The sequence below is a fragment of the Rhinopithecus bieti genome, unplaced genomic scaffold (genome assembly GCF_001698545.2).
Source record: "Rhinopithecus bieti isolate Rb0 unplaced genomic scaffold, ASM169854v2 scaffold_17174, whole genome shotgun sequence".
In the NCBI taxonomy this organism is placed as follows: domain Eukaryota; kingdom Metazoa; phylum Chordata; class Mammalia; order Primates; family Cercopithecidae; genus Rhinopithecus; species Rhinopithecus bieti.
The window spans coordinates 1,459,839-1,484,697 of record NW_016808962.1 but is presented as its reverse complement, the minus strand read 5'-3'; the positions used below and the strand labels follow the sequence as shown (position 1 = coordinate 1,484,697).

Here is a 24,859-nt window from a genome sequence, read left to right as displayed (position 1 = left end):
CCCCCCCCCCCCCATCCCCTTACTTAGCAGGGGCCAACTGTATTTACACAGATATGTGCTCATGAGGACATTTTTACAGAAAGAGCAGAGTTCCCCGATGGGAGAGGAGGCAGCAGTTTGTAAATTAATAATTTATTCTCGGGTCTGCTCTGAAGTGTCAGTAACTCAGGTTATTTAGTTTGACTTTTAGATCTCTTACTCAAGTTTGCAAATGAAATTTTTCTGTTTTTAGAATTTGGGTTCATTTTGGTATGGCCTCTTTCAGATTCTGTCACTAAACTAAGCCACCAGCTTGGGTACTTGATATTTAGACATCAAGTAATGAATGGAACTTGCCAATTCTTTTTTGTGACTGCGCATTAATAAATCTAGTAAGAGACGTGTGACTGTAATGAATGTGAGAATGGTGGGGGGCATGGACTGCTGGGAGGACCAATGGCGTACACCACACAGAGGGAGTCACTAGGAGAACGAGGCCCTTGGAGAGTGCTGGGGCTGCTCTTTGGGGTCATTTCATCTGCAGGGTTGGAGATTTCCTCTAGAAAATGTGCAGAGTCTCAGCCTGTAGGCTTCTGTGCTGTTGGGACCTTCCCCTCAGTGCCTTCCTCCCTGCAGACCTCCAGCAGGTGGTCCCTGATGACCTTTTTAGAGTAGGGTGCCTATGGTGGAAAGATGCATGCAGTCAAACCTTAATGGGTTGAGGATGTGACCAGGGGCCTCTAAGGGGCTCTTGGGATTCTTTTGCAATTCAAAGGCCTGAGCCTACGTGAGAAGACTCGGGTGTCCCCCTATGATTTGGCCCCTTGGAGAAGTCAGTGCTGAAGAATGTGTTGGATAAGTGGTGGGTACCTGCCACCCTGGTGTCTAAGTAGAAGCCAAAGACCAGGGAGCCATCTGTGTAATTCATCTAGATCTGCATCCAAGGCAGAGAACAGGAGCTATAGTGTACTCTGAGCCAACTGATATGACATCCTGTGATTAAAACCTTTTTTTTTTTTGTTTTTTTTTGAGACAGGGTCTCACTCTGTCATCCAGATGGGAGTGCAGTGACATGATCAGGGCTCACTGCAGCCTTGACCTCCTGGGCCCAAGCCATCCTCCCACCTCACCCTCTCCGGTAGCTGTACTGTAGGCGTGCACCACATGCCCAGCTAATTTTCTTACTTTTTTAGAGACAGAGTCTCATTATGTTGTCCAGGCTGGTTTTGAACTCTTGGCCTTGAGTGATTCTCCTGCCTTAGCCTCCCAAAGTGCTGGGATTACAGGTGTGAGCCACTGTGTTTTAAGCCCATATTTGCAAATGGCACTGCACTGGGTGATATCTTGGTCATCTGTGAATGCCGTGGCCTGTCACTGGCCATTCCCCTTCATAACTTGTCCAGTTCAGGAGGGCCATGTCAGCCAAATGTGGTGGCCCTTTGTGTTTGGGACCTGCAGGTGTAAGGGGATGAGAAATTGCACCGGTGCTCTTGGACTAGCGCCCTCCATCAAGCTTGCTCTAAGATGTCTGTGGGCAAATATAGTGGCCTCTCTGTGTCCCACATATCCTACAGGGTCCAGTAGGGGCTTTGTGCCTTTCCAGGAACACGGCAAAAATAGAAGCCCAAGGAGTCTCTCCATCTTCAAATGTCATTCTCATAGAAATGCTCATATTTTAAAATTTTGGTCTCTAACTTTGACTCCCAAGTGTGAAAAGAAGGAAAAGGAAAGTCATCATTGAATTGGAACCATGAAACCAGCAGCCCAGAGAGCCTGGGAATCAGAGCTGTCAGGGCCTGGTGTTGATCCGAGAGCCCTGGTCCTGTGCCCGTGGAGCCACTGGGCGATGTTGGGAGAGCTGTCATGAGCAGCATGGCACCAGCAGGGACACCGTGGGCTTGTTCTCGGCTTCCTCACCCTGTGATGACATCTCCAGCAAAGTTGCACAGCCAAAGGTTCCCCATGAACTGACTTCTGCCTGTCAGGTGCTATGTGGGGACAGGTCTGATTTAGGAGCAAAGGCGGAGGTCAGACAGAGCTGGGTCCTGGTCCTGCCCCTGACAGGGGCAAAGTCTCCTCACTCTGTGGTCTAGGACTTAGAGTAAGGGCTGTTGCAAGGGCAGAAGACAGTGCACAGCCAGTGTTGTGGCACTTTGTTTTGTTACTGGTGTTGGGATTGCTCTCAAGGGAACCCACTGTGGGTAGCTTCACATGGCTGATGCCGCGTGTGTGTTTGGTTAGCCTCTGCATCACACATCCTTGAGCTGTAATCCAGTGAGGGAGCTCCTTAGACACAGAGGCCTTTTGCACGACTTACCACAGTGGCTTGGGCTGCATTGCGTTGGTTATACCGCTTGAGGAGTAATTTTTCCTTTGTACAAATGAGAACTGAGTTTACTGAGGAGTTATCTCAGACATCCTCTTTAGTACTTCAGTGTTCTGTTCCTGCCATTTAAGTAGTATTGACTATTTTCAAAGTAAATAGAACCAATGAAACAGAAGAGCTTGCAGAAAGCACGGCCTCCAGCTGTGAAACGCACAAGTGCGTCTTGGACAGCTGGGAGCCTGTCTTCTTTCTTGATCTTGGAGGATCATCGTCTTGGTGCCTTCCCTGGGTTGGGACTTGAGTCTCTTCCTCTGTCCTGCAGTTACACACACTCAAAAGGCCCAGGGAAGGACCACAGATTGATCCTCTGGTTCCAAATGAACTCTGTTTTGTGGCATTTTAAATTTGTGGTGTGTGAAATATTAGGGAGGGGTGAGGAGGCCTGCCAGAAATACTAGGGAGGGGTGAGGAGGCTTGCCAGAGTGGTGTGTATGTGCCTGAGTGTGTGTGAGTGTGTGGGTGCAGTGCATGCATGCATGATTGACTTCATGCATATGAGGACATGCAGTGCACAGACCTGTGATTCCATGTGTATGCATGCGTGCATGCATCTGCATGAATGCATTTGCTTGAGCACACAGATATTCCATGTAGTGAGGGAACATGTGAGAGCATCTCTCCTGTTCAGACCACTTTGTAGAGTTCAGCTGCTCTATGACGTCCATTATCTTATCTTGAGGGAGATAGAGACAGAGGAAACGTGCATGCGCACAGGAGCTGCTTTTGTTCTTGAAGGAGAAGAGAATAAATAGTGCTCTATCTGGACAAGATGTTCAACAGGCTTATCTTGCTGTGTGTCATCTGGTTGTTAAGGAAGATGCAGTAAGGCATGCTATCTCCAGATAATGGTTTAAATTTCACACGCTTCTGGCAACATCCAGGCACTCATGAGAACAAGGCCCAGTGTGGTGGCCCTGTGACCCATCTATTGGTTTCTGTTGGTATCGATGCTTTCCCACCTCCTCTTGGAACTCTCTGGAGTTCTGCTTTGGTGTAAGGCAGCGAGACACCTAGAGCGTCACCTAGAATCCTCCGAGGATTCGAGGCCCACCTTGGCCTGGAGGACCCCGCATGTAATCAACATGGACAAGCAATAGGGCTGCCAGCACCTCGTGCAGCGTTATCTCCTGTCCTGTTTGGCTAATGCTCCTCTACTCCAAGAAACCCAGTGTAGCACTGGTTTTTCTCATCGGTGAAATAGATTCTTGGTCAGTGGAGGTAACAAGGGAAAAAAAAGGCACATACTTTTTTTTATTCCTTGAAGAAAATCACTCATGAACAGCTATGATGTTAGGTGACTTCACCCCTCTTCTCATGCCTGATTTATCCCTCTCTTCTTCACCTCCTCCTCCCCCACAGCTCACTTTCCACCGCAGGGCCACATTGCTGCTCTCATTGCCTTTTTTAGGCTGGTTCCTGTCCAGGGGCAGCCAGGATGCAGGCGTTATGGGCACACAGACACCTGCTCTCCCTGTGTCCCTGTCTGTGGCTCTGGGCCCCTCCGCTGGGATGGGATGTCTTGTCTAGAGGCAGTAGAAAGAGGTCAGGCTGTGGGTTCAAGTTCTGGGTGTGCCACTCACATCCTGGGCAGTTTGGGACATTAGGCTTTTGCGAAGCCCATTTTCTCAACCCTAAAATGGGCATGAAAATGCAGACCCAGTGGTGCAGAGTTGGGAGTCAGGGAGGGTTGTACGTGAAAGATCCTGGTCTGCCAGGCCAGGGAGGCAGGGGAGGACCACCACCTCCCTAGCAGACAGCTGCTTCATGCTGGCAGGTAGCGCTGCACTGCACCGCACCCTGGATGTTCCCCCTTTTCAGAAGGTGCTGATTCAGCTTCTCCCCGAAGAGTTGCCCTGAGCTTGCTGGCTGTGAGTGCTGGGGGTAGTGTGGTGAGTTGTGCTCACCTTTCCAGCCTGGGTGCATGCAGTGCATGCATGTGTATTCTTGTGTGTGTGTGTCTGAATTCCTCCCTCACTCCTTGCTGTCCTCTTATCAGTCCCATGTGGTGAAACTCTTCTGCCTTGAGCCCTCTGGCCTGGTGGGCTTCAGTAGGGACTGTCCCCATGGTTCCCTGGGTCCTTTCTTTGTGGTTGGTGGTGGCAAGCAGCCATTTGCTTTTTGCAGAGAGAACTGGCAGAAGCTAAGGATGTGGTAGGCTTGGGAAGCTGCATGTCGTGTTGAGTTCATGGCAGGAGGCTCATTATCAGGAGAAGGAACGGAGAGCCGACCCAGATGAAAGAAACCTTCCCCTTCTGGAGGAAGGAAGGCTACCTTCCTTCAGGGAGCACTTGCAGGCTCCATCCCCGAGGAGGGACCCCCAGTCAAGGCGCTTGGTGGAGGCATTGGGAGGAAACAGCAGCCATGGGCACCATTGGAGGCAGAGGCATTCTGACTCAAGGGACGGGCCCACCTCTGGTTTCTGGTGCTGTTGGCTTTAGAACGTGGTGAGTGTTGTGCCTTTGGGCATGTGTGCACTGAGATGCTGAGGACTTCTCCTGTTAGAGAAGTGTCTGCCTTCTTCTTTCTGTGGGATAGTGTTTTGGAACTGCCCCATGTGTGCCCTGTGTTATGGTCAGGATGTTTTTGTCTCCCCGAAATTCTTATGTTGACATTCTAACTCTCCATGGGATGGTGGCATTAGGAGGTGGGGCCCTGGGGAGGTGATTATGTTATGTGGGTGCAGCCTCATGGGTGGGATTAGGGCCCTTATGAAAGGGACCCTAGAAAGCTTCCTTGCCCCTTTGGCTATGTGACGATGTGGTAAGGAGGCGCCATGTACGAACCAGGAAGTGGGTCCTCTCCAGACACCGCATCTGTGGTGCCTTGACCTTAGACTTGCAACCTCTAGAGCTGTGAGAAATAAGCAACTGTTTATAAGCCACCTAGTTTAGGGTAATTTTTAAATGGTAGCCCAAACTGACAGAGACATCATGTTTTTGTGCACATAACTCTAGGAATTATGTTAATAAACAATAGAAATTCTTTCTAAAAATCATGCAGGATTCCATATTTCAGAAGTCTTTTAGACATGATTGTTTTCATTAGCTTTTTCAGTTATGTTAAGTTAATATGTGTGCTAGAGATCAGGAGGTGTTTGGGGATGCTCCCAAGCCTGAGATGCCATGGTCTCTTGAGGCCAAGGTGCCCTGTGGACAGGAGGTGTCATGGTGCAAGCTGAGGCAGCTGAGATAAGCCTCCGTCATCAGAGCAGGAGTACTGGGGGATAGGAAGTTACACAGAGGCTGGCCTGGGGGCGTGGGTAGGACTGACTACCAGTGCAGAGGCTTAAGACTCAGAGGCGGGCAGATCTGAAATGTGTTAGGGAGACACACCAGGGAATGTCACCCGTCGAGAGCCCTTGGCCTTCAAAGGCTGCTGATACACAGAGGGTTTAGTTTTCTAACTTAATCCAAGCAACAAATCTATGATCCTGCTTGCCTCTGAGGAGGCAGAGGGATATGGTGTCCCCACTTTTGGGGGGCAGGCATCCCATCCCTGCTGATACCTGTAACCCAGATCCACTGAATGGGAGAGCCCCTGGCCAGGCTCCGGCTCCCAGCCCTACCTGCTGCTCCGCCCTTGCTGGCCTTCTTCCTGGAGGCTGGGCTCCCGTCTCCATTGCCCTGCAAACCTCCCGTTCCTCCTTCCTAACCCAGCTTCCCTGGATCTGGCCCTTTGTCTGCCAGGCTGGGATGCCTTGGAGATCCACTCTCGTGTTTGCCTCTCTGCTCCTTTCCTGTTTGTACTCAGAAAACAACTCTGGGAAACCGTAAACCATCCCGTGGGAAGAACCTGTGCCTGCATCCTCATGGTGGCCTTCTGAGGCTGTACCTGCCTTATTTGGTCTCTCCTGACTCCCCCAGGTGCTTTGAAAGGCCGGCTGCACAGGGCTCATTTTTGACCTTTTGTTGAGCGGCGCTGCTCTGTCTGCTGCTCCTCATCCTTTAGGTTTCAGCTCAAGCACCAGGTCCTCAGGAAGGTGCCTCCCTGCCCTGTCACTGTGTCCCCTAGCATCTGCCCTTTTCCCTCCGGTACTATCCAAGGCCAGTGACTAGCTAGCCATCCGGATGTTCACTGGGGCAGTGATTCTCCGCCCTCAGCTGGAGCCCAGGAGGCTGAGGGACTGGCTCTGTGTTGTTTACCAGGTGCCTGTGCACAGAGCAGACACCTCCGTCCCCAAGTGGAGTGCTGTCTTGTCTTGCAGGGTGAACCCTCAGCAGCACACTTTTACTGAGCAGGTGCGGTGGCTGGTGCATTGCGATGCCCACGGTGACGAAAGCTTCAAAGGGCTCGGAGTCTAATGGGCTGGAGTTGTGAGCAGCAACAGGATCCCGTGTGAGGAGTGCTTTATTGGAGATATTTGCAGCATCCTTGGGAGCACAGAGGAAGGACAGGCAATTCTGGGAAGGTGGGTGGGGCAGGGAGTGTGGACATTGTCAGGATCCTGGAGGAACTTGCCAAGTCCTGATCATTTGTTTATGAATCTGTCTGCTCCCTTGGGCTGACTGCCCCTGCTATGATGTGATGCACTGCTGTCTCTTGGGTATCCTGAGTCTCAGCAAAGGGCCTAGAACCCAGTAGATGCACAGGGAATGTAAGTTGCGTGACAATCCGGATGAATTTGTGCAGATAAACACCTGGCTCATTGATCAGTTCTTCTGTGGCAAATCCATGTGAAATGGCTGCAGATGTTATTTCCAAAGTTCTTTCCAGAACAATTGGAGGTGGTGAGTCCCTCACCCTGAGGCCAAGCCCAGCCCCACCCTGGGGTTGACCCCCACCCGGGCACTGAGCTCAGCCCTCCCATCAGACTTGCCCCATCCAGAGAGGTGGCAACATGACATAACCTTCCAGAAGCACCAAAGCGGGAGGACGCGCCCAGGCCAAACTTCGTCTGAATAATTTCTGGTCGATGGTGGTTATCTGATGGGAAGTAGCACTTCCCTGCCTCTAAATTCTGCTCCCCTGTTGCAATGCATCGCATTTCTCAGCCGCCTCCACATGGACTTTACTCGTGGATTTTGACTGAAATCCTTCCTGTTTTCTAACTCTGTGGCTGGGAAGAAGGCCTGGACCCCTCCCAGATGTTTCTCAATGGTCTGGGTTGTCAGGATGTCTGGGTTATGTTAGTTGATTGTGCTGGTGGATTTTGATTTTTAAAACTCACTGAGCAGTGTAGCCAAGCTCATAAATCCAAGTATTTGTTTTGCAGTAACTGTGATCTGGAATTTTATGTTAAGTGGTGGGGTTGTTTTCTGTCGGTTTATTCAGATGGATGTAATGCTGCTCTCTGGGTGCTCAAGGTCTGCCTGGGCGTGGCAGCTTCTGATTCCACATCATCGAAGCCAGGGAAGGGGCAGTGCTGTGCTTCAAGGAGCCAACGCGGGTATCAGCAACCCTGGGACACTGGCAGGCCTGAAATGTTAAGAAATGTGAGGAACTCTGTTCAGAGGATAGGGTCGAAGACTGGCCTCAGCGTGACTCAGCCAGGCGGCCCCTAACCTAGGGTGAGCGTGGACAGGCAGGCTCTCATATCACCCTCGCCCCTCCGGCCGGCTCACTGTGGCTAGCATGCGTCAGGCGCCTACTGTGTTAGCTGCTGGTCACCCACACACAGGTGGACAACTCCCACCAGGCTGCTGGGCCAGTGAGGGACAAAGAAGTCCTGGTCAGTCACAGCCATGTATGTGGGGGACCTGGGGTTCTTGGGAGGGTGCTCCTGGTTTACATGGTGATGAGTGGCCCCACTGCTGGGGTCTGCTCACACACACAAGTACTTAAGAGGGTTTCCTGAGTTAGACTTCGGATGTTTTTGAGGGATCGGTACCATCTTCTTTCTTTCCTTTCATTTTGCAATATTCTGTAATATGATCCGTTTGAGTATTTGATGGCGATGCAGAGACATTTTCCTTTCTACACGTGCCTTGTGTTGGGGGGGATATCTTACATGGGGGGCAGATTGACAACAAGGTAAAGAGACAACAAGGTGTGTCCTTTACATAGATGATGTAGGTAATGTTAGGGATGGGAGCTGGCGCCCCGAGACGAAGCAGCAGGCCGGGACCCAGTGGGTCTCGTTGTCTCTGGGCTTGATTCTTCGGACTGTAAAGTGGGCAGTGAGGCCTGGCTGGCCCTGCTCACAGGCTGTTCGGAGGAACGTGTGAGTCAAGGGACATAAAAGGACTCTGTCAGCTCCTGAGTGCTTCATCAACATGAGTCAGTGCCACAGCCGATTCAGTGTCCTATTCGTGAAGATGAAGGCCACGTCGATTGATTTCTGAGAGGCTCAGAGGTTAAGCCTGTGATCTCCAGAGCCAGGCTGATGTGAGTTCAGACCTCAGTTCCGCTGCTTCCCTGTGCTTCAGTTTGCTGGTCTGCCACATGAGGACAATAACTGAAACTCATCAAGGGGTTGTGTGAGGATCAGATTCATGTCTGAGCACGTGAACCATGCCCATACGATAAGAATCCCTTGAGGGGGATAACGATTGATTGATTGATTGATTGATTGATTGATTTATATTCTTTCTTGTAGAGATGGGGGTTTTACTGTTGCCCAGGCTGTTTTCCAACTCATAACCTCAAATGAGCCTGCCAACTTCGCCTCCCAAAGTGCTGGGAATTCAGGTGTCGGCCACTGTGCCTGGCCCCAGCGATTATTTTTCAAGAAAATAAAATCATATTACGTGGAAAGAATGAGAGAGAAAGAGTAAAACCGATTATCTGGGGATAAAAACTTCAAGAGTTTTAGGGGCTATTGTCTTGAAGTGTGGTTCAATGTTCTTGGGCAGATCTGGCGTGGTGAGGTGAGGATCTGTGAAGAGAGTGAGAACAGCAGATAAGAACGCGGAGATGGCCGCCCTGTGACATGGGGGGAGGCACCTTGCAGTGACATCAAATGCTGCCTGTGCCGTGTGGGCACACAGAGAGGGCTGCTCTCGCTCGAATGGGAGCATCTTGAGCCTTATCCCCATTCCTGGGCTGGTGTCCAACAGAGGGTAGTCTGGAGGGTTTGACTTCCCTTTTGGGAGGCACCTGGCTGAGGAAATGGTGCTGTGGGAGGCAGGCTGGGTGCAGCCAAGAGCCTTGGGGTCTCGGCAACCCCAGTCGACCTGCCACGAAGGCCTGTTGTGCAAGTACTGGAGTTTGTGAGAGTGACTATCTTGGTTGATTGATTCTTGATTGATTGATTATTGATTGGTTGATGCCCTCAACAATTAATTTTATAGTGTCTTTTGGGTGCTGGCCTCCCTGAGGCTGTGTGGCCCAGCCCCCTGTCACCTTCTCACCCATTTGCTGCCATTTTTCTTCTTGTCCCTTCAGACTTTTCTTGACCCCCGATACAGAAATGAGTGTGGAACCCTCCCTCCACCTTTAGGCTCCCGCTGCACTTTCCTGGAGTTACTTTCCTGTACCTCGAGTCATCCTAATAGAATCCACGGTTCCTGTTGATTTTCCTTTCCTCTTGCACTGCAGTGTACATTCATGAGCATTTTCTGTGTTTCCAATCATATCCAGGTCCAGATCAGTTTCTGCCCTGTCGTAGGTGTCCAGGACATATTTATAGGCTTACAGAATGTTTCAGTTGTGGGTGTTAATGAATACCAGTGGAATTAAGGAGGGAATAAAAGGTAGAAGTATTTAGTTTGGTGACTATTAACTTGTGGTTAGCTTTGCGTCTTTACAAACATCTGGTTTGTTGGAGGTGGTGAAGGTCCCTGCGGGTGAGCTCTTCCCGTTCCCTTTCCCGACGAGACTTATCTGAGGCTTGCCCTGTGGGTGGCTTTCCCGGGTAAAGATTGGTAATGACACCTTTCCTCTAGGTTTCTTTTGTCAGGAGTGGGGCTGCAGGACGCTGTGGCTGGTGGCCCTGGTAAGATGAGTGTGATTTGAAGAGGGGCTTGTGGAGACCATCCAGGAAAACAGCACAGCAGGGTTTCTGTTGCAAGGTTGGGCGCTCTTGTCTTCAGTCAGTGTTGTCCAGGCGCCAGTAGGACCATAGAATTGGCACACCCCATGACACTGTGAAGGAAAAAGAGCCTGTGTAAGTATACCAGGCTGAATTGGGATACAATACATGAGCTAGATTTTTGTTTGTTTGTTTGTTTGTTTTTGAGACGGAGTTTCGCTCTTATTGTCCAGGCTGGAGTGCAGTGGTGTGGTCTTGGCTCACTGCAACCTCTGCCTCCTGGGTTCAAGTGATTCTCCTGCCTCAGCTTCCCAAGTAGCTCGGATTACAGGCGCACACCACTACGCCCGGCTAATTTTGTATTTTTAGTAGAGATGGGGTTTCACCATGTTGGCCAGGCTGGCCGCGAACTCCTGACCTCAGGTGATCCACGCACCTCAGCCTCCCAAAGTGCTGGGATTGCAGCCATGAGCCACTGTGCCCGACCCACGTGAACTAAATTTTTATTTGTGTGTGTTCGTGTATCTTCACAGGAAATCATTTTAGCCATTGCTCTTGTCAGCGTATTAGGAGGAGTATGGACCTGGCCCATCTCCTTAACATGCTGCTGCATGTGTAGATGGGGCACTAGCAGGGTAGGGGGTACTGCTTACTGAGTTGGAGCTGGGAGCTGGTCTGTGGGTGTAGCTGGGTCAGAGGCAGGATATGGGGACGCTAAAGCTCATTGAGTTGAGATGAGGTCCTGACAGTCACTGCAGGTGTAGACAGGCAGAGGCAGGATGGCAGGATGCTGTTCACTGAGTTGAGATGGGGTCCTGGCAGTCACTACAAATGTAGACGGGACAGAGGCAGGATGTGAGGATGCTGCTTGAGTTGAGTTGGAGTCCTGGCAGTCACTGCAAGTGTAGATGGGAGCCTGGCAGAGTCAGGGATGGGCTGCTCCACAGGAAGCTGTGGCCCTGGACAGTTGCACCCTATTTCTGTTCCTCAGTGCTGTGTTCTTTACAATTTGTATGTCAGAGTAGTTAATCTCTAGGATTTTCTCTTTCTCAATAGACTATGTAGATACTGCTCCCCAAATCGACAGTTTCATAGTGTTCTCTACTTATAATTCACATATGTCATACACATTTGCATTTTGATTCCTTTGTGTACATGTTACCTAGAGACAACAAGGTATGCCCTTTACATAGATTATGTAAGTATCATGCATCACAGTGATGTGACGTGTTGGTAGAGGTGTTCTTTCTTTGGCTTATTTCTGGGGAAGCAGCAGAGCATGGTGGAGGTGAGGTGGATGGTGGAGACAGCCTGCCAGTGTTCCTGCTCTTCCTCTTTCTGCTTAGAGTCATTGTGAGGAATAGCAGAGTAAATACACATGAAACACAAAGAGCACTGGGGAGCTCCAGAAAGTGTTCAATGGTGTTAGTAATGATGATGGTGGTGATGATGTTGTTAGTGATGGTGATGAGGGTGACAGTGGTGATGCCGATAATGATGTTGTAATTGGTGGTGATGATGGTAACGATGATGGTGATGGTGGATGATGGCGTAATTGATGATGATGGTATATTAGTGACGATGGTGTTGATGGTGCTGATGATGGTGTGATGTTGGTGAAGATGGTGATGGTGATGATGATCATGATGCTGATGGCGAGTGGTGATGGTGTAATTGATGGTGATGGTGATGGTGTGGTTGATGGTAACAATAGCACTGTGATTATGTTGACAGTGATGATGATGGTGATGGTGACGATGTTGATGAATGGTGACAATGATGGTGGTGATGATGGTGATGACAGTAATGATAGTGCTGTGACTGGTGATGGTGATAGTGGTAGTGCAGTTGATGGTGATAGTAACAATGGCAGTGGTGACGATTGTGATGATGATGTTGATCGTGATGATACTGATGGTGATGATAGATAGGGAAGGGTTAGGGGCATATTCTGTGATGCAGGCCAGTCTTTTTACCATTCATTTTCTGGCTCATTCTTGGACTTTCAGGTCCCGACTTTCACATTTTAACCTCCTAGTTAAATGCAAATTGCATATGTGGTTAAGTTGGAAGAAAACACTTCATGTTTTAAAAACTGTTACATTAACGTGTAAGGGCCCTGTTATCTCTACTCTTGGAACTTCAAGTAAGGGAAAGAAAAGATAGAAATGACATTGAGCAATGGGGTTAAGTGTCCAGTTGTGGTTTTTCTTATACTGGTCAAAACCTTGCTGGTGTGCCCATACCATCAGTTAGGACTCTGAGGCAACCAGTTCTCACTACATGTCACTGAGTTCCCTTGGGTGGCCTAACATGGTCCAGTTGCCACCGATATCCCAAACTGGTTGTATTTCACAGAGGACAGAGGAAGGCGCTGTTATGGGTGAGTTTTGGCATTCTGGAATTGAGTAGATTGGGCCCCCAAAGTTACAAGTGGGACTTGGTCCCTGGAAGAAGGTAGATCCAGGGAGGATCCAAGGTCAGACCATGCGGAAATGCTCCCCATCTGAGAGACGGTTTTCCGGAATCTAATAGTGATCTAGTAGAATCAGAGAGACTAGCATGGAATGGGACAGGTTGGCACAGAATAAAGAAGCACTGCACAAGAGAGACAGCTGTAGGGAAGGCCCAAAGGAGATGAGAGTTGAGAAAGGTAGCAAGGAGAAAGGAGAAAAGAAGCAAGGAGAAAGCTGAGAAAAGGAGACCAGAGGGAAAATGGGATGAAGGGAGTTTTGTAAGAAAGATTTGGTAATGTGTTATTCCACTCGGTTAACCCAACATTATTAAGCACCTGCTAGGAAAGAGAGATGAGACTTTTGTGTCCTGTCTTTGAGTCCATCACAGTCAGCAATACACTAAGTGATTACAGATAAAGGTTTGGAGATAGACGGGCAGGTTTGTAGGTGTGTGTTTTTTAGCACTTGCTTTGGGCCAGGTGCAGTATTAGGACTCCAGGAGAACACGGTAGTTATTTAAGACTAACAAGGCAACAATGGGGTCACGGGGTCGAGCAGTGAATGTGGGCATTGGGCAGGCCTTTTCTGGCGGTCCCCCGCTGTGGGTCAGTCACTCCCCTCCTGCCTCATGGAGCCTGTTACTGGGACACAGAGAGGCTGGCAAACTTGACAGTTGAAGCGAAGAGAAGCAGAGGGTGACTCACAGGCTTGTTTATAACTTGGTCAATATGTGTGGAGTGTTGTATAAAAGATTCTGACAACCCTGTAAGACAGTGGCCTGGATTCCCAAGGCTCGTGGAGACGTTGTGAAGAATAGCAGTTCCAAGACAACATATAAAAATGTTGGGCGTTTCCAAGCCAGACGGCTCTGGGCTGTAACTGCTACAGCAGGAGCCAGGATTCTTAAACATGAGTCTGGAAACCTCGTCTGACAAGGGAACTGATGTGTGGTTTGCAGACTGTCAGCTGTGGAGCTGAGTGTTCAGGCAAAGCCATGAGAAGGGGCCTGCCATATACCCGCTCAGACGCCGGAGGGTAAGCTGGGCTGGAGAAGGGACAGGCTCTTCACGGGAAAATGCTTTTGGTGGAGCCTACTTTCATGGAATGTCATCGACTATCTCACTTGAGATTTTTCAGCTTTTCAGTTTTGCAAGTTGATAGATGAAAAGTGATGTCTTCTTTTATTATGTTTTCATTCATCTGGTGATTACATGAGGTTGAACATCTAAAAAGATACAGAAAAGCTGCCTGCAGCATTTTCTGTTTACTTAGCAAAATAGCCTTTCAAATCCTTTGCTCATTGCTTATTTAAAAATTAGATTATTTTAGGGTACGGTGAGGTGGCTTATGCTTATAATCCCTGTATTTTGGGAGGCCGAGGCGGGAGAATCTATTGAAACCGGGAGTTCGAGACCAGCCTGGGCAACAAAACAAGACTCTATTTCTACAAAAAATTTAAAAATTGGCCTGCACAGTGGCACGTGCCAGTGGTCCCAGCTACTCTAGAGGCTGAAGCAGGAGGATTGCTTGAGCCTGGGAATTTGAGGCTGCAGTGAGCTATGGTCATGCCATTGTACTCCAGCCTGGGTGACAGAGTGAGACCTCATCTCTAAAAAGAAAAAAAATAAAGAAATAACATTTTGAAAATTAAAAAAATTAAAAATCAGTTTTTTTATTTCTAAGAATTCACTATATTATGAATACTAAATCTTATATGTGATACTAGGCAGAACTTTTGCCAATTTCTAATGACATTTGTCCTCAGAAAAGGTCAGTTTCTTATCTTTCCACTTTGTACATTGCAAACATTCCAGTCAGTTGCTTATGTAAGTTTTCTCGTGGCCTGTTTGTCACGCAAAAGTTGTAATGTTTGGTTTCTTCCGATCTACTCTTTTCATTGAGTTCATGCTCTTGTTCCTTGTTTTAGAATGCCTGCCCTTCTCCAAGGTCACAAAGATGTTCTCTGATATTTTATTCTAATACTGATTTCAGCTTTCCCAATTCTGAATCAGTTCTATGATTGATGCATCTAAAATTCATGGTATTTATGTTGTTATTTTATGATGTTTTTCATGGAGTAACCAGTTTTCCTAGTTTTATTATCTGGCTCCTCGTTTCTGTCTGAGTTGTGATGTCTCTCTCCGGTGTCATGTTCTCTCCTATGGATGAGGCCACCACATATATCTGTCTTTCACAAAGTTTATTTCATGTAACACAGAGCGCTGTATATCTGTTAGCCTTACCTTTTACAAGAACTTTCACATGTGAAATAGTTTGAGATCATAATTTTTCAGTAGCTACCTACTATTTTGTGTGTGTGTGTGTGTGTGTGTATGTATATATAATTTTATCTTTTTATTGCTTAGGTATACTTTTTTTTTCATGGCAGAGAGGAATCTTGGCTATCACCCTGTTCTACTCCTAATTACAGAAGGGGAAATGGGTGCCAGAGGGGACATGACTGGCACGGATCCTTGGTGAAGGGCTGGAGTGAGCATCAGACTTTCAGCTCCTGAGGTCCCTGGACATCTGCTCCTGGTCCTGGTGTGTAGCTCATGGTAGATGTTTGCTTTAGTGGGCTCACACATGTGGAGCCCCAGTTCTTGCACCAGGCACAGAAGAGCCTTTGCACACCAGTTCACTGGGTGTTCCAGTCCAGCTCTGGGAGGTGGGCTCTGCCCCCATAGAGCCGGACTGGCAGCTGGTGTCACTGCTTAATCTGCTCTGCCTCCCAGAGCAGGCAGCTTCTGCTCTGTGCTGCAGTTTGCTGTTTGTACAACGGAGCGAGAATGTGCCTTTCTTCCTGGTTCCTGTGGGAACAGGTGGAACAAGGCGTCTAAAGTACGTGGAGTTTTGTGGAAGGCCCCGTGCAGCCAATAACGGGCTGCGTGGATGGAGCCTCTCCCAGTCAGCAGGGCATGTGTCTTTTGCAGGGGGAGGTACGGCGGCTGGTGGGCTCCCAGCAGTGTGCCTGGGCCCCGGTTCTGCAGCCTGAGTTCTCCAGGTTCCTCCTATGGGTCAAGCTCTGCGCTCAGAGGGGCAAGTTCCAGAGGCTGAGGCATTTTCATTCTCTTGCTTCATTCATAGGAGTGGGAAGGCCTTCGCCAGAAGCCCGTGGGAGAATTCACTTACCTTTCTATTGGTCAAAATTGGGTCCTTACCCCATTCTGAGAGCCTCAGGCAAGGAGAATGAACGAGATTGCCCTGGTGCTGCGGGTCTCAGGCCCCCACTGCTAGGGTCCTAGAAGACCCTAAAGGGCTCCTGTCGGTGTGGTTTGTATTCATCACGATTTATCCTATTAGAAATAGGAAACTGATGAATATCAAAAATATTTAAGTCATTTAAAAGCAACAGTAATGAACCAATTATATGTTAAAATGAACATAAGCTTAATAAAAAATGACTATACGTTTGAAAACAACAAAGTGAGAGGAGGGGCATTGTTTTGTGATTCTGTTATGTAGCCTTAATCAAGAGGCTGGTTCCCCCTGCATGTAGTCTTTCTGCAATATTTGGGTTTGAAGTGTTGAAGACAATCTAGCCCCATAAACATATCTACTTGGAAAAGGAAGCATTTTAACAGGCTCTTCAGACCATTGTAGATATTCCATTTTGATTCTACACCAAAACTCAAGTGACAGTTGCTTAAAGTTCAGTTTCACTGTGGAATCTGAAAGTGTATCGGTAGAGTTTTTCCTACTCTGTTTTATTAAAATCCACTGGCCTGTCTTGCACACCAAGTGCATCTTTTACCCAGTGTGGAACACCACGCACTGGCTATTTGGAAATTATTGGTCCACTGACAATTACTCAGAACTTTGAAATGTTGACATATTTGTTATACAGTCTCAGGAAAATCCCCACATTTGTTAATATTATTGTTGATTTAACAGAAATGTCCTAGGAGTTGTTAGGCTCTGGTGATGGGTACAAGTCTTTTTTTTTCTTTTTTTTTTTTTAGAGCCTCACTCTGTCACCCAGGGCGCCATCTCTGCTCACTGCAACCTCTGCCTCGTGGGTTCAGGTGATTCTTGTGCCTCAGCCTTCCAAGTAGCTGGGATTACAGACACGCATCATCATGCCCAGCTAAGTTTTTGTATTTTTAGTAGAGATGGGGTTTCACTGTGTTGGCCAGGCTGGTCTCAAACTCCTGACCTCAAGTGATCCGCCTGTCTCTGCTTCCCAAAGTGCTGAGATTACAGGCATGAGCCACCAGGCCTGGCCTGGGTACAAGTCTTCTAAAATTACAATTTTCACTTGAAATCTCAAATTTTGACATGGTTTTATGATGACAGACTCACTTCGTTTTTGAGAAAATGACAAGCACTCGAGTCTGAATAACCACATTTTGTCTGCTAGGAGTTCTTTCAAATAAAAATGACATTCCCTGAGAAGGTGGCTAGTTTAGCTGACAGCTCACACAAGTGCTGTTCCAAAAAGGAAGTGGGTCCGTGTGGCTGAGGGTCAAAAAGAACATGTACATTTTGTCTTCTGGGCCTGTGTGCTTCGGAGATGGATTTTGGTGTGAAATTCTTCCACTGTTTTGGAGCCTCCCTTGTGGCCAGCACCTTCACAGCCCCGAGTCCCTAAACGGTGATCCGGTAGTGAGGTCTCCACAGCACGTGGTCCTACTGGCTATGGGCTTCTGAAAGCAGACCTGGAACAGGTCGGGATTGGGACACAGTTGTCTAGCACATGAATCCTCAGTCTCATCCACAAACCCCAGTCTCACATTAGTAAACCAGGTGAAGGTAGGTAGCTTCTTTCCAGGGTGTGGTAGAAATTTGGTAATACCCATGCAGTTCAAGCTTTTAGGTGCTGAGAGTATCAGCTGCCTGTCACTCTTGTTAGTGCTGCTGTTGTGAGACCCTGGTCATACACAACAGAGACGCTGTCCCTTGATGAGCTTGCAGCCCATTGGGAGAGGTGGACACAGGGAAATCATCATGATACGACAAGCCATGATGACCTGCCATGATAGGTCAGTGGCACAGAAGGGTGTGAATTCAGGCACAGAGGCAGTTGAGCTGGGCCCAGGAGGGGAGGTGGGTGCAGGATGGCGTGAATGAGGAGCTGGGGTTGGCATGGGCAAGGTTAGGGCAGGCTAGGGGTAGGGCAGGCAGGGGGCCATCTCCTGTGGGTGGCAGGATAGGAAGCTGGGCCTGGGCACTCTTCTGTTCATATTTTGTAATATGTCAGAAAGGCAGGGAGAGTACGGCTGGATGAAAACACTGAACTTGATGTACAGACGGGCTGGAGTCCCATCTTCATGGACCATGGCTGCCGCCTTGACTGAGACATCCTTACAGTTTCTCCCCGAGAGGTGCTTGCGAGGAGCAAGTGCAGTAACATACAGGAAAGTATCTTGTATGCTGCCTGGTGCAGTGCTGGCCAGAGCTGGGCCACAGATAGATTGACAGTGGACTTGCTACTCTGAGGATTACCCATGCTGCTGGCAATCGAATGTAAAGTCTTAGTCTAAACATTTGTAAAACTTTGAGGGTCATTTGTCTACATACCAGAAACAATGGCTATTCCTCTCAGGATTGCAGTTTTAGCTGATGGGCAGTTTATATGGTTTCACTATGATAATTGAAATTTAATGATTTTGCCCTACGATACAGATGGCTGTTTGGTGGCCGAGTGGACCACCCACCATGGATGTATCATACCAGTGCCACCCTTGTACTGACCAGGGCCCTTTTTTTGTGTTGAGTTGGTATGTTGTATGACAAATGACCCCCCAAGTTAGTACTTTAGCATAACAGTAAGAATCTGTTATCTCCCACTATGTCAATGATCAGGAATTTGGGACATAGGTGACTGGGCAGTTCTGGTTCAGGGTCTCTGGAGAGGCTGCACCATCTGAAGGCTTGGTTGGGGTTGGAGACCAGCTTCCAAGGTAGTGCACTTCTGTGGCTGGGAAGCTGGGGCCAGCTGTTGGTGGGAAGTCTCAGTTCCTCTTCATGGGGGCCTCTCCACAGGCCCGCTTGAGTGTCCTCACAACATGGCGTCTGGCTGTCCTCAGAATGAGTGATCCTGGAGACCAGGACAGAAGCCATGATGCCTTTTAGCCACAAAAGTCACACAGCATCCCCTCTGCCAGGTTGCACTGTCACACAGTCCAGCTGATTCACTGTGGGAGGGGGCTACACACTGGCATGGGGGCCATGAGTTGAGGTCACCCGGGGCCATCTGGAAGGCTGACTGCTGTGTGATGTCATGGTCTTGTGACATGCTGGTAGACGTGTGTGGGCAGAATTCTTTCCCTGACTCTCACTCAGCCAGAGGCCAGAGGCCTGCCCACCGCCCTTCTCCTTATCTCAGTCCTTTGTGCTGGCCTCTGCCGGGGATGGTTTCTGTCTGGACTTTTACTATTGTGTGGAAGCCCCTTGTTTCCCAATGGCAAGTCTCTCTTGATTTGAAAATCACTGATCACCTTTGTGTGTTTTGCCCATTAGAAGGTGTAGGATAAATACATGTCTTTGGGAATAATCTCACAAACCTCAGAGGTATAGAAAGACAATTCAGCAATTCAAAAAAATAGATCATACAAAGATAACAACCTAGCTGTAACTACTGGAGTTCTAGTAACTGCCAGGTAGTGGGCAAGTGACTTTATCTGTTTCATCCTCGTTCAACCCTACACAAACGTTTTTGACTTTGACACGTCATAGAAAATGGAGTGCAGGAGGGGGAGTGAGACATTGATTAAATTCACAGGGCGTCAACATGCAGAGCTGGGATGTGGGGTCCCTCTCTCTGACTTCCGAGGCCTTGGTCTTCAGGTTCCACACACTTCTGCCTATGGACATTACTTTCTAGTTTCAAAGCAAGGTCCCTTGAAGGATTCCATTTGACCCATGATAGCTCCGTGGGAGGAAACAGAGACCCAGCTAGAGGGGCAGAGCCTGGATGGGAGGCTTTGGTCACTGTTCCTCAACCCAAGTGTCTTTCCCTCCTCTCACAGCTGTCTCTGTGGGCTGGCAGACGTGAGGGAAGGGAGGGCATGTACCTGACGCTCCCTTGGAACTGGCACAGGAGGCTGTGCTGGGATTATTTGGTGCTGCTGTTTCATTTCTCTTTCCCTGTCTTGCAAGGCCTGCTTGCAGCATGCCCATGGTGGTCATGGGGAGGTTTATGCCTCATCATCACAGCTGCAGCCTCTGGGCAGGAGGGCCTGTGAAATCTGCATTGGTTCCAGCTCCGCATCGCATTGTTAGGGCCTCCAAAGGGACACAGGACTCGCTCCATTCACACAATGGCCCCTCTGGAAGGATTCTTCTATAGGAATTTAGACATGAATTTATTCTGACAGTCAGTTCTCAGGTTGGCCGGAAGTGGAAGCAGTTCCAGAATCCAGATGCATGACTTTCTTACAAATTTAAAGGCTCTAATCCAGTCTTTCATGGACACTTTAAATTCTGATTCTTAAGGGGCATTTTCCAGTTTCTCTTCTTTTTTCAGGGGTCAGCTGTAATTTCTGGGCACACATGAATGCTTTCTGCTGCTGAAATTCACTATTCTTCTTTAGGGATCCAGTTTGGCTGGATGTACATACCCCTTGAAAAACCAATCTGCTCATGAACCTACTCCCAAGACATTCCCACCTGAGCCACCCGAGCTGTTGCTAACAGACAATAGTTGTAACTTGGCTCTTGCACACCATGTCCTCACTGCCTTCTGTCCACACTGCCATGTGTCATATGTAAAAATCTCCCTTGTGCCAGAGAGAGGCCACCTATGGGATCTTCAAGCTAGAGACTTTGAAGGATTGAGAGGGTTTGGAGATTTAAGAATTCTTGTTAGAGAGACTGCTTGACACACATTCTTTCTCTCTCTCTCTCTTTTTTTTTCTTCCAGCCTGCAAGTATTCCTGCCACAAGAAATGTGAAGCCAAGGTAAGCATTCTGTTGCTTTCCCGTGGGACTTTTTATAGCTGAGTTGGCCTTCATTGAATGATATGTGTGGGGTGGGGGCCTCTTTGGACTGCAGCCACGGGAAGAAAACTCTTTAGGAAAGCCAGGGCTGGGATATGGTGTATACCTTTCATCTCAAGAATAAACCGAAGAGCTTTGAAATCCACAGTTTTAATCATAGAAAATAATTCTTAAGAATTTGATTTCAGATAAGAATTCAATAGTTGTCCCCTGGCCACATCAACAGCTCCTTCTCAGTGGCACACGGTCCCTGGTTTCTCACTGCCTCGTCATATTGCCTCTCGGGGGAGAGAGGGCAGGAGCAGGGAGGTCCAGGGCGTTCCCCTGGCCTGGGGACTTTTCTGCCTCATTATGGAGATAGTTGTGCATAGATGGATTGGGGTTTTCAGCTGCCATGGAAACCTGGGAACCCTGGAGTAAGGTTTAGTGATGTTCACTGAGGTTTGTGGGTGCCTGGAGAGGTTAAATTGCCCGATGGCCTCTGTGACCAAAGGAGGCCTGGCTCTGTCCTGTAGGGCTTAGGGTTTTGTTGAGTGGGGAAGTGAGGTGGCCTGGAAAGGCCGTGTGGGAAGTGACAGACATCCCAAGGAAGAAGCATGTGGTTTTCTACCTTGTCTTGGTGCCTGAACCTTCAGATCTCCTGGGGATGGTGACTGTGCTTACGGAATCCCCAGGTATGATTTGGGTCTGCAATCGGGGTGGCAGCAGTGTTTTGCCCCATCTACTGTTTGGCCCTGCCTATGGGGGCTCCGTAGGTGTCCTGACAGGTTGTCCTCATGGCTGTAGGTCCAGGGAAGAGGAGTTTTAGAGTCTTGGGATTTTGCTACTGTTACAGACCTCATGGGTCAGCTGTTTTGTTTGTTTCCAGCCCTGCCTTGGGCTCCAAGTGGAAGGCTATGCTGGAAGCTGACTTCGTGTTACCATGAACTCACTGCACGTGGGTCTGTTTTCCATGTGAGGACTGGGGGGGCTGGTTTCCCCGACCCTCCTGATCTCAGGCATACACAAACCCACACATGCATAAATATGCACACGTGCACGCACATAAATACAGATGCACGCAAACACATTTGTGCTCACACACACATATGCATAGGCGTGCACACAAATACCTGCACACATACACACAAAGTTGGAAGAACTAGACTAGTATAGCTCTATTTCTTTTTTCCCAAGATACTTTTCTTTTTAAAGTCTTCATTATGGAGAATGCTGAGCACGTGCAGGAGCAGAGTGAATGGCACAGGGGCCTTGCTGCCCACTTTCTGAACCCCAGACCAGCAGCCCCGGTGACCTGGCCACACCTCCTTGCTGGCTGCCTCTTCCAGATGTCATGTGGGGTGCGCTTCTCGGGCCTCCTGGGGGCTGTGTGGAGCCCTTCTGCTCTTGCTTTCCATCCTGCTCCTGAGAGGGCTTCCCCTTTCCCAGAGGAGTAGGCGTTTCTTGTTGACACACTCCTAGGCATAACTGATTTCCGACCGTGGTTTATTTGAGGTTTTTTTGTCCACAGATAGGCTCCTTTCCCGGGGTACTGTGCACCTTTAGTGGTGTGGGAGCAGTGCTTCTGAATACAGTGGTGAGTGGGGAAGATAGTACCTTTGGGGGAGTATTTCAGATGTGGAGAGGTTCCCCCTCCTCTAGGAGGACTGGGATGTGTTGTCCCTCAACCCTGTTGTGTGTTGCCTTTGTCCGCATTGCTTGCACCTTGTGTCGGCTGCGGAGTAGGATGAGGGAGTGGGCTGCTTGTCCTGACTGTGTTGCAGGCCCAGCCACCTCTGAGCCACAGCTGCAGAGATGAGCCTGCTGTTGTTCCTTCCATTTCTTAAATGAGGCCTGTCGCCAGCTGCTTAAGGGATTGAATTCTTCGGTTCAAAGTGTATTCCAAAATCCTTAACTATGACTGAATATGGAATTTCTAACGGCAGCAATTGGCAGTTTGCTGAGGGATGGATAAGCTCTTATTCCTATCAGATCACAGTGCAGGGAAATATATCTGTGTTCATTTTTTTGATAATACAGCTTTGAACCACAGGGAAGAAAGCCCCCGGCAATAACAAAGCACCTTCTCATTCCAAAAATATAATGCCGTCGTTGTTGGGGATATGAGGGCCATAACTCCTCAGCGGCTCCTGCAGGGCACGCGGCTAAGGGAGCGGCTCAGTCTTCCAGGAACTGAATGTGGCTGTGGCTTCTCCCACATTATTGCACTTGGGTTTTGAGTCCTTGATTACTGTGTTCACGTATATCGCCCAGTGGGCTCCTTAGACGCTGCACTCAGATTCCTCAGGCGAGTATGAAGCCTTGCTTCAGCACATATGCTTAGGTCTTGCATCAGACCCGAGACTGAGTGGTAGCGTGTGCTGTTATACCCACTTGACGGTGTTCCCCTCTATGTGGGAGCACTTGCACCTGTGTCCACAGGCCCCACACACACCCTGGAGCATGTGGCTGCTGTGTGGTGGTGCTAAAGGCCACAGCTGTTGATCTGCTGCTGTCAGTGACATTGTCACAGGCTCCTCCCGTCCAGGCCCTTGGAGCCCCTTCTGTGGCACTGGCGATGTGGAGGAACCATCCTGCAGAAATGGGGACCAAGACAGCAGCTGGGGGCTCAGGCAGGGAGGCAGAGCCATCGTTGGGACATTTTGAGAAGCCCCAAAAGATTGCTGTCACTCTTTTCTTGAGCCATTGGACAGTAAATCCTCTCAGGTCAGGCCATGCAGCTCAGTGGGTGGATGGAGGCAGAGACCCGGGCTTGGATCCCAGTGGGGCTTTTTGTCTCCCGAAGCCTTTCTAGTCCCCCTTGCTATGGTCTTGATGTTTGTATCTCCCCAGATTCCTGTGCTGAAACCTGACCCCCAAGGTGATGGTAGCTGAAAGTGGAGGCCTTTGGGGAGATGATTAGGTCGTAAGGGTGGAGTGTCCATGAATGCGATTAGTGCCTTCATAAAAGGGACCCCAGAGAGATCCCTTACCTCTTCTGCCATGTGCATACATGGCAAGAAGGCACCCTCTATGAACCCTGAGAAGGGCCCACACCAGACACTGAATCTGCTGGTGCCTTGATCTTGGACTTCCCGGCTCTAGAACCATGAGAAGTATATTTCTGTTGTTTATAAGCCTCCCGGTATTTTGGTGTAGCAGCCCACATGGACTTAGATAGCTCCTGAGCCTCACTTTCTTCCTGCATAAAAAAAGTGAATAATAGTTTTCTATAATAAACAGAAAAATGACTTTCTCTTCGCTGTTGGTTACAATACTTATTTAAGTTTTAGGGAAGTCAAATAACGTATGTACAATCACTTGAAAGTTTGGGATTTCAACTGTTTGACTTCCTGGAATGCAGTGCTTATTCATTTAAGCCACATGAGCCGTTTGGGCATCATGACTTGCTTTTTTCCTGGCTATCACTCGACTTACTGGCAAGAGTGAAAAAGGAAGTAGGAGAAGTGAAGCAGTTGTAGGAAAGCAGATGTTGGGGAGGGGAGAAGAGGGAGGAAAGGGTGGCAGGTGGTGCCCCCGTGAAGGAAATGAAGGGGAGGTTCTGTGGAGCTTAGGCAAGCAGATGGAGGCACCAGAATCCCATCCTTGAAACCTGCAGCCTTGCATCATGGTGAGATGCCTCTTCTGCCTCTGCCCACTTGCAGATGCGTCTGCTCCTTAGAGTTGCACTTTGTGTAGGGTATTGAGTATCATCTTGAATCATCAGAGGTGAAATGGACCTGCAGATAATTTTTTTGTAAACTTAAGACCTCACGTTGGGACCACACGCAGGAGTTAGCGAGGGGAACATGCACAGGAGTAATGTAGGGGAGAGGCCCTGCAGGGGTCCCGATGCGCAGCTCCCGCTTTAATCCAGGAAGAACACAGAACCTCTTCCCACCTGGGCTCCGATGCTCTCAGACCCCCTGGCTCATCCTCAGCCTTTGCAGCCTGGCTGCGAAGGTCCAGCTCGCCGTGTCTGTCTCTGCACATGCCTCCTTTTGTGCCCTTCTTGGATATAAAGTACAGGAGTGCTGGTGTTGCTGAGTCTGTAGAAGGAGAATGCAGCAAGAGGAGAGAGGTCCCAGGCTTTGTCCAGCCTCTCAGCTCCTGCAGGTGGCCTTGGCATCTTCTTCTGCTGTCCCTGTGCTCTGTCTGGGCAGTTGCTAAGCCGGGAGCCTTCTTCCGCTCTCCAGCTTGCTACTTGAG

The 24,859-nt window shown here is 49.0% G+C and overlaps 1 protein-coding gene across 6 annotated transcripts in view; it reads left to right on the top strand.

Moving 5' to 3' along the window:
• TNS3 (tensin 3) overlaps nucleotides 1-24,859 on the top strand; it is a 311,508-nt gene that overhangs the window by 59,138 nt on the left and 227,511 nt on the right. For 3 of the 6 annotated variants that reach the window (XM_017888090.1, XM_017888091.1, XM_017888085.1), the window contains one exon: nucleotides 20,595-20,632. The exons of 1 other annotated variant lie outside the window; for it this stretch is intronic. The gene's annotated coding sequence lies outside the window, so the exon portion shown is untranslated. Of the gene's footprint in view, nucleotides 1-20,594; nucleotides 20,633-22,181; nucleotides 22,248-24,859 lie in introns of all 6 variants that reach the window. 2 more of the 6 variants (XM_017888086.1, XM_017888084.1) reach the window with 1 other exon arrangement.